The sequence below is a fragment of the Pseudorca crassidens genome, chromosome 4 (genome assembly GCF_039906515.1).
Source record: "Pseudorca crassidens isolate mPseCra1 chromosome 4, mPseCra1.hap1, whole genome shotgun sequence".
In the NCBI taxonomy this organism is placed as follows: Eukaryota; Metazoa; Chordata; class Mammalia; order Artiodactyla; family Delphinidae; genus Pseudorca; species Pseudorca crassidens.
Genome location: NC_090299.1, coordinates 81,231,418 through 81,240,028, shown reverse-complemented (window position 1 = coordinate 81,240,028; position 8,611 = coordinate 81,231,418). Strand labels below are relative to the sequence as shown.

At 32.1% G+C, this 8,611-nt stretch overlaps 1 pseudogene; it reads left to right on the top strand.

Annotated features, from left to right (window-relative positions):
- The first annotated feature begins 7,566 nt into the window (after nucleotides 1–7,566).
- On the top strand, nucleotides 7,567–8,399 carry LOC137223181 (THO complex subunit 7 homolog pseudogene; annotated as a pseudogene).
- The last annotated feature ends 212 nt before the right edge of the window (nucleotides 8,400–8,611 follow it).

The window sequence follows — 8,611 nt, the reverse complement described above, 5'->3', positions numbered from 1 at the left end:
TTGGGAACTTAAATCAGTTTGTTCAGCTCAGAATGAAAAAAGATTTACTCTGGAGAGCCAGCAAATGCTATCTGAAAGTAGACGATACCTTACAGTGGTTGACCTGGAAGGAGTTATTGAAGTCCATGAGTAAAAAAAGATCAGGAAGTGCTGAAATGAATATTCCGGAATATTCAGAACATCAAGATAACTTTAGTTTAAAACTCTAGAGCTAAATTACTTAGATCAAAAATAAATTTAAGAAAATATAAATTTTAAATTATTTGAAATACCACCATTAATGACTATAAAGAATACTTCATCCTGACAAATATATTCCACTTCAAAATATCCTCACAATTCTAATTTTGAAACTCTCTTTTCTTGAAGGTTTCTGAAGCTTTCAAGACTATTTTGTTTATCACCATGGAGTTTTGGTCACAGATTTTACTTCCCTCATCTAGTTTTATTTTGCTTAGCCTATGTAATCAGAGACATCTATTTCACATTTCATGAGTTCTCAAAGTCTACTTCATGTTGTATACGATGGTCTTATTTAAATAATTAAAGTTGGAAAGTCATTTTAGCTTTTACAAACGAATACTTGAAAGCAAAATCAACTCAATTATAAATTACCAGTTTCTCCTAATAGTATGCTTGCTTGAGGAACTTTATTTGTATTAGTAAACTAAATTTTACTTAAATAAAAATGTATTTATCTTAAACTACTTAGCTTATTTACTATAATCTAAAATACCTCAATGCATATTAGGTACACCTTATATTTTTAAAAATAAATTTTCCATATAATATATGCTAGTTTATAGATCAAATCTTTAAACTTTAGCATGTGCTAGTAAATACTTATGACAATATAGATACTAGTAATCATTATTATATAAAAGAAAGACTATTACTGGTGGAGTAGCTTTTACTGTACTTACTTCGGGCAGATAACAAGTACATATTACCTCTGGACAAAGTATAAAAGGCACTGTAGAGTGATCAAAATTAGACAGAAATTTAAGAGCATTTGACTCTTGAAAGAAAGGAACTGGATTGGATTAGATCCATGTTTATACAGATATCCCCCTGAGGACATTCCCATGTCTGAAGGTCATGGAATAGCTAAAAATTCAGGAAAAAGTCACAGACTTATTAGATTGAGGTATCACAAGACAAAGTTTAGAGCTGTCAGACTGCTGGGAATTGAAGGAAAAAGCAAACTGAAAGAGAAGGGCACACAGAGAGGAAGCTGCAAAACTTGTAAATAAAATGTTCAGAAACTATGCATGCATGAGGAAGACTTTAAGAAGTCCAACAGAAAACAACATGTTGCTAACAGCACAAGACAAAAATTGGTACATTTTAGATGTTTGGTAAACACATTGGGTTTTCCACTGATATCCAAGAATGGCCATACTTTTTTCTCAGGTCTAAGGAATTCACTCTGAGCCTAAAGGCAAAACAAATACAGACTTGCTCTAAGAAATCATATAACCAAGACTTCAAGATTTCAAGTTAATCAGCCAGTTACTTAACTATCATCTAGAGCAGAAATTTTCCAGAGGAAAATAACAGGAACCAGTGTCTTTAAAATAAACCATCCAGACTACAGTAAAAATTAATAAATGTGAACAGGAATATCTAGTCCACAATCAAGAGAAGAAGCAGCACACAGAAACATATACTTAAATAACACAGAGGTTAGATTAATAAGTATTTTAAAGCAGCTAACATAAAATGTTCAAGGAATTGAAGGAAAATCTGGTCATAATAATCAAACTGATGGATAATTTCAACAGGTAAATGGAAACTATAAAAAGAAACTATGGAAATTCTGGGACAGGAAATACAATATGTGAATTTAAGAATTCACAGGCTTCAGAGAACACTGAAGTTGGCAAAGAAAGAGAGAGACAGAGAGGTAGAGAGGAAATGTAAAGATAGTAGAAGGAAATATATCTAATGTATACATCAGAGAAACAAAATTGAAAAAAAAATCAAGCAAATATATGTAGCTGTGTATCCATAAGAGGAGAAAAGAAAGAAAACTAAAAATAATACTTGAAGAATTGTTGAAAGAATATATAATTTATAGATCTAAAAAACTCAGAGAACTCCAAGCTTTATAAATATAAATAAACCCACATTCAGTCACATTATAATCAAACCGCAGAACCCCAAATGTGAGTAAAACTTTGAAGATGCCAACAACAACAACAACAACAACAACAAATACTTTAAATATAGGGGAGCATTGATAATAATGCTGGCTAAATTCTGATCAAAGTATGTGAAGGAAAAAAGACAATGGTGTGATATCTTTAATGGGCTGAAAAGAAAAAAATATGTATATATAAACCTAGAATTATATATCCAGTTTAAATATGATTCAAAAATGGAGAAAATACTAATATATTTTCAGGTAAACAGGTGCTGAATCTATCCTCATAAAACCTAAACTATAAAAACTGCTAAATGAATTTCTTGAGACTGAAGGGAAATGCTGTAAAATGGAATCTCAGCTCTACAAGAAGGAGCAAAAAATATAAGAAATAGAAAATACCTAGATATATATATAAAATATATAAAAAACATCTTAATTTTTATTCTTTTAATTTCTTTTTTAAAAAGTAACTGTTTAAAATTATAACATCCTAATGCAGAGTTTGTCATTTGTGTGCATGTGTGTGTGTCTGTGTGTGTCTGTGTGTGTGTCTGTGTGTATAAACAATATCACAAAGGTTGGAGATATTGCTTGAATCTTGCATTTTACATTCATTTTACATTAGCTCTGAGAAGCCTTTGATAAATTATGAATATGTATTATAATCCCTAGAACATCATTAAACATACAAAAACTAGAAATAAAAGGCAATAGAGAGATTTACATGGACCAAAAATAATATTTGATTACCACATAAAAGAGAAAAGGAGGAACAGAAAACAGAACAAATGTAGAAAAAAGAAATATAAAATGGTAGAGCTAAATGCAACCACAAAAAGAATTATAATAAATTTGAATGAACCAAACAAAAGGAGCTAGAATGAATTGAAAAAGGTAGATTTATTGTCTATAAGTTATTTGCTTTAAATAGGACACAGTTGATTAAAAGTAAAGTATAAAAAGATATATACCATGCAAACATTAATCAAAAGAAAGCAAAAGTGCTTAAAGTAATAGGAAACAAACCAGAATTTAAACTGAGGAATGTTATTAGGGATGAAGTGGGACACTAATATGAATAAAGGGTCAATTCATCAAAGGTACAAAACTATCATAAATAAGCGTCATCTAGTAACAGAATCTTGCCATAGATGAAGCAAAAACAGGTAAACAATCTACAGAGATGGAACAATCTACAGAGATAGAAATTAAAATCTACAGAGATAGAAATAAAAATAATATTTACATATGTTGGTGGGTATTGGCTAGAAAACACATAAGGAAAATTTCTGGAATAATGGGAAAAGTCTATGCTTAATTTGGGTGGTGGTTATAGTTTTATACACATTTATCAAAACTTGAGTCGTATATTGTAGATTTATCCATTTCATTACATGTAAATTTAACCTCAATGAAAAACTCAAAGGAACAAATATGAGTCAGACAGTTATATACGACACAAGATTTCATTTATTATCTGCATGAACATTATGAGTTAGATATCATTATTTTTTGATATGATGGAACTTATTTTAAGAGAGATTAAATGATTCACTCAAGGTCACAGAATTAGTTAGTGGCAGAATCAATATTGAAATGCAGTTTGGTATTTATTCCACTATACCATATTCTAATTTAAAAGATTCTATGTAACATAAGCATTATAATCTTTTATAAAATCATATGGTACTAATTTTTGGTTATGCTTTTCTATTTTTTTTCTTATTTAATGATCATTTTGCTGTAAATCACGTACCTGCTATATGCTCAAAGGTTTATGTCTTGACAGTAAGGCCATTGTCAAGAGGCTCTTTCTTTGTTTGGAGTGGAAAAGTTAAGATAGCTGAGATAAACTTCTTAGTGATCATTAATAGGTGGAACATTCCAAGAATTACAAAGTCCTACCAACCACTATGTTAATTGAATAGAAGCTAATCATAGGTGTAATATAAGCCATACATAGGCAATACATTCCAACATTACCATTATACCAATATGTTAATAAAATTATCTTTTTGTGAGGGCTCAGGGTATTTTTTTCTTCCTTTGTTCCCTATTTCTATTTTTTTTAATCAACAAAAAATTTCTTTTTTCAAAGGATAACATATTTTTTAATGTGATTCATATTTAAAATGTAAATTAAGTGATTCAGAGGTTTAAAACTGAAGTCCTTGACTTGTTTGAGATTCACCATCTCCTGGGAGACAACTAAAAATTAACAGGAGTGATCAAGCCTTATTTTTGAATAGTAACTCTCCCCGAGGGAACTTTCTGCAGCTTAGAATAACAGAGAATCTGTAGCCCTGGATTTAACAAATTTTAAAATGTAATAAAATACACAACAGTTAAGTTGTACAGAACTATCCTCATTGACTTAGAAAGCTCTTGAGAATCTTGCAATATGTTAGACTCAATCAGCATTGTGAACATTGTGATTATCATTGCCTATCATAGACTAATAAACTAGTTATTTGAACTTTCAACTGATTTGAATTCTACATAAAGGAAGTCTATTATGTTTATAGAAGCCTTACATTTTAATTCAATCAATAATATTCTTGCTTTGCATTTATCAGCACTTTATATATATTTCATCTTATATAAGTTTAATTTGTATTTTTTGAATTTATTGCATTTTTGACACCCATCCCTTATTTAGTATTTATTCAATCACTTATTCATTCACTCTCAGATGATGCCATTATTTTTATTTCACAGAAAAAGAAGAAAAAAAAGACACGATCAGAGATTTTCCACCTCATGCCAAACACCAAATTAGTCAATGAACCTATATTTGTGCCCACATACTCTACCTATAATCCAGATGTAATCGGCAATCACCCCTATATATGAATTGGATCCTAAGAACAAACGCAAAGACATTGCTCCTACAATTTTGGGCTATCTACTTTATCATTGTCTTTGCCTTCACATCTGGATCATAGCTTAAAAATAAATCATGCTTTAACATCTCCCATCTTAAAACCAACCAACCAGCTCTTCCCTGATCTCATGTCCTTCTGCCAGTACTGACGTTTCTTTCCTGTCTCACTGTTATGGACTGAATGTTTGTGTACCCTTAAATTCATATGTTGAAGTTTAATCCCCAGTGTGATGGTATTAGGAAGTGGGGCCTTTGGGGTGATTAAGTCATGAGGTCCTTATGATGGGATTAGTGTCCTTATAAAAAGAGACCGGAAAGCTCTCTTGCCTCTTTCTGTCATATGGTACAACAAAAATTCAGTAGTCTCCAGCTAAGAAAAGAACTCTTACCAGAATTTGACCGTGTTGGCACACTGATCTCAGACTTCCAGCCTCCAAAACTGTAAAATAGATTTATGTTGTTTATAGCCACCTAATATCTATGGTGCTTTGTTATAGCAGCCAGAACTGACCAAGACACTCTCCTCACAATAAAATCTTCAAAAGAGTTGTCAATACTGATTGTTTCTACTTCCTGATCTTCAATTCTCTCTTGAATTCTCTCCAGTCATTACTCACCACCACTATTCCCCTAACATCTTTGTTGTCAAGGTCACCAATAACCTTCTCTGTGAGAAGTCCCACAGTCAGTCCTCACTGCTCATTTTACCAAGCCTATCAACACCACTTGATAAGTTTATCATTTCCTCTTCCCTAAAATATTTCTTCACATTTCTTCTGGAATACCAGTCTTTCTTGGTTCTCTTTCTTTGCTTGTTCTCTTCTGTGTTGTTCTCAGCTCTATCTACAATGTGTAGACCTGTGACTGCAATGACACAGGCATGCATTAATACATTTTGAATGAATAAATTAATGAATACTTGTGTTTAAAAGCCACTCTTGCTCTTCAACTGAAGGTAATCACAGAGTAGAGACAAATATAAGCATTAAAAAATGACTGCTAATCATTTATCTCTTCTAACGACGGTATAACATGAAGAAAAAATGTTCCTATCAATATCATAAATACAGCCTAAGACAATTGTCATTTGACTTTTCTTGTATAATATTAAACCATGAGATTTTTTTTTACAGTTTTAATATTGTCTTTCTAATCAGAGTATAATTAACATTGCTTTGCATTTGTATATAGTCTTAATTTTATATTTATCTACATTGTGTATATGAATGTTACAAATATATATTTTCTTCTACATGTAAGATTTCCTGTGCAGATTACATGCTTGTCAAAAGCTTTCTCAAGTTAAATGATGAGAAGATAGCTCCATAGAAAATTTCTGTTTTAAGACCACTACAAAACTTAAACTTTCCATTTGAACAAAATAACAACAAACAAAAATTAAAATGTGCCTATTGTCCAAGAATTACTGATTTCTTTAACATTACCCCTAGAGACACAGCAGGGTCTCTGTAAAATAAGAACAAGTAGAACAGTAAAACATGAAATTACAACATAATTTGGCATGTATGTGTATATTTATTCTTTGGTTAAAAATAGTTCATTATCACTGAGGAGATTATTCAAACAAACGGAAGCATTACCATCTAAGAAGTCATGAGATTAAAAAGGAGATATCAATACTTTATTTTTTCAGAACATACTTCAGAATACTTGAAGTATGCTCAAGTAGCATAATTATCCTATTCATGACCAGCTCACTGTTTTACCTGTCAAACTGAGTCTCTTTAGGTGAAAAAAAATCATCATATAATGATTAGCAGACAGATGTGATTTAATAAATATTGAGAATAAAAGCACTGCACAATTTTAATGGATCTGTAATTGTAATTCCCAAGTATCTTTCCTTCCTCAACTAATTGGGTAATGACATTGCTAGAATTAATCCAAGGTCATCAGCTTGCACACAGTGCAGATGGTTTCTCCACTTTACGGGTATACAGGGGATTCGAGACTACTATTGCCTGCTGCTTTTCAAACTAATTTTTATTCTTAAAAATCCACATTTTCACTGCAGCTGAACAGCTAAGCCATATGTTACTTTGTGAATACTTTAAATTATCTGGTGCATGTAATTATTACGCTAAAACTAGCATGCATTAGTACTTTTCGATTTTGTTGTAAGAAAAAAACACTCACAGTACTCTGCTTTGTGTGTGTGGCTTTTTTTTTCCTCTATGTACCAAGCTTTAGTTTAAATTATGGCTCCAATGAGAATTTTAACCTAAAATACATTGGTCGGCTGATATGTTTCCTCACATGTAACATATACCAGCATAGTTCAGATTTTGCCTAGTGCTATTTAAGATACTATGTTAATCCATCTAGCTACTAGAAAGTTTGGCTTTGAGATATCTTTCCAACTTCTCCTGTGGTAGCCATGATAAATAGGAACAAGGTATTTCTGTGCTTTTGTCAGAATTCTGACATGCCAATGGCAGGTTTGACAATTTGGGCCTTTTCAAATAATGTAATAGGTAAAATGTCTTTACTAAAAATAGGAATATCTGCCACCGCTGCCGCAGCACACGCCATGGGAGCCGTGACTGACGACGAAGTCATACGGAAGCGTCTCCTCATAGATGGAGATGGTGCTGGAGATGATCGGAGAATTAATCTGCAGGTGAAAAGTTTCATTAAATGCTACAGCTCTGGATCCCAGGAAGAGGGATACAGCCAGTACCAACGTATGCTGAGCACACTGTCCCAATGTGAATTTTCAATGGGCAAAACTTTGCTGGTATATGATATGAATCTCAGAGAAATGGAAGACTTTGAAAAAATTTACAAAGAACTAGAATGTAGCATTGCTGGAGCACATGAAAAAAATGCTGAGTGCAAAAAGCAAATTCTTCAAGCAAAATGAATACAAAAAAATCGCCAAGAATATGATGCATCGGCAAAAGTGATCCAGCGTCATCCAGACAGGCATGAGACATTAAAGGAACTAGAGGCTCTGCGTAAAGAATTAGAGCATCTTTCACATATTAAAGAAAGTGCTGAAGATAAGCTAGAATTGAGAAGGAAACAGTTTCACGTTCTTCTTAGTACCATCCATGAACTTCAGCAAACACTGGAAAATGATGAAAAGCTCTCAGAGGTAGAAGAAGCTCAAGAAAACAAGCATGGAAACTGATCCTAAACCATAGACCAACTAATCACTCACCATTCCCAAGAATACTGAAGTAGCAACATGATCTTAGTGTGTTCAGAATTTGTTGTGCTCTTGAGACATTTAAAGTTTTGGCAGTGAACTACGTTGCTTTTAAATATTAATGCACAGTTCATTCATATTTCTTCACACAAAGGGAGATGACTTCATTATATATTTGTTTTTATTGAAATGCCTTTTTTATACTTAAAAGATAGGAAGCAACACCCAAAAATGTTTAATGAAATGTTTTCAAGCCAGATATGTTAGTGCTCTTTGGTATTCTAGGTAGTTTTTAACTGGTAACATTGCTTTGCTCACAAAATAAGTGGAAGATAGTAAGAAGGTGGCATTTCTAGGATGTACATGAGAAAATGAGTCAATTTCTGGAAATCATTACCACTTTTGA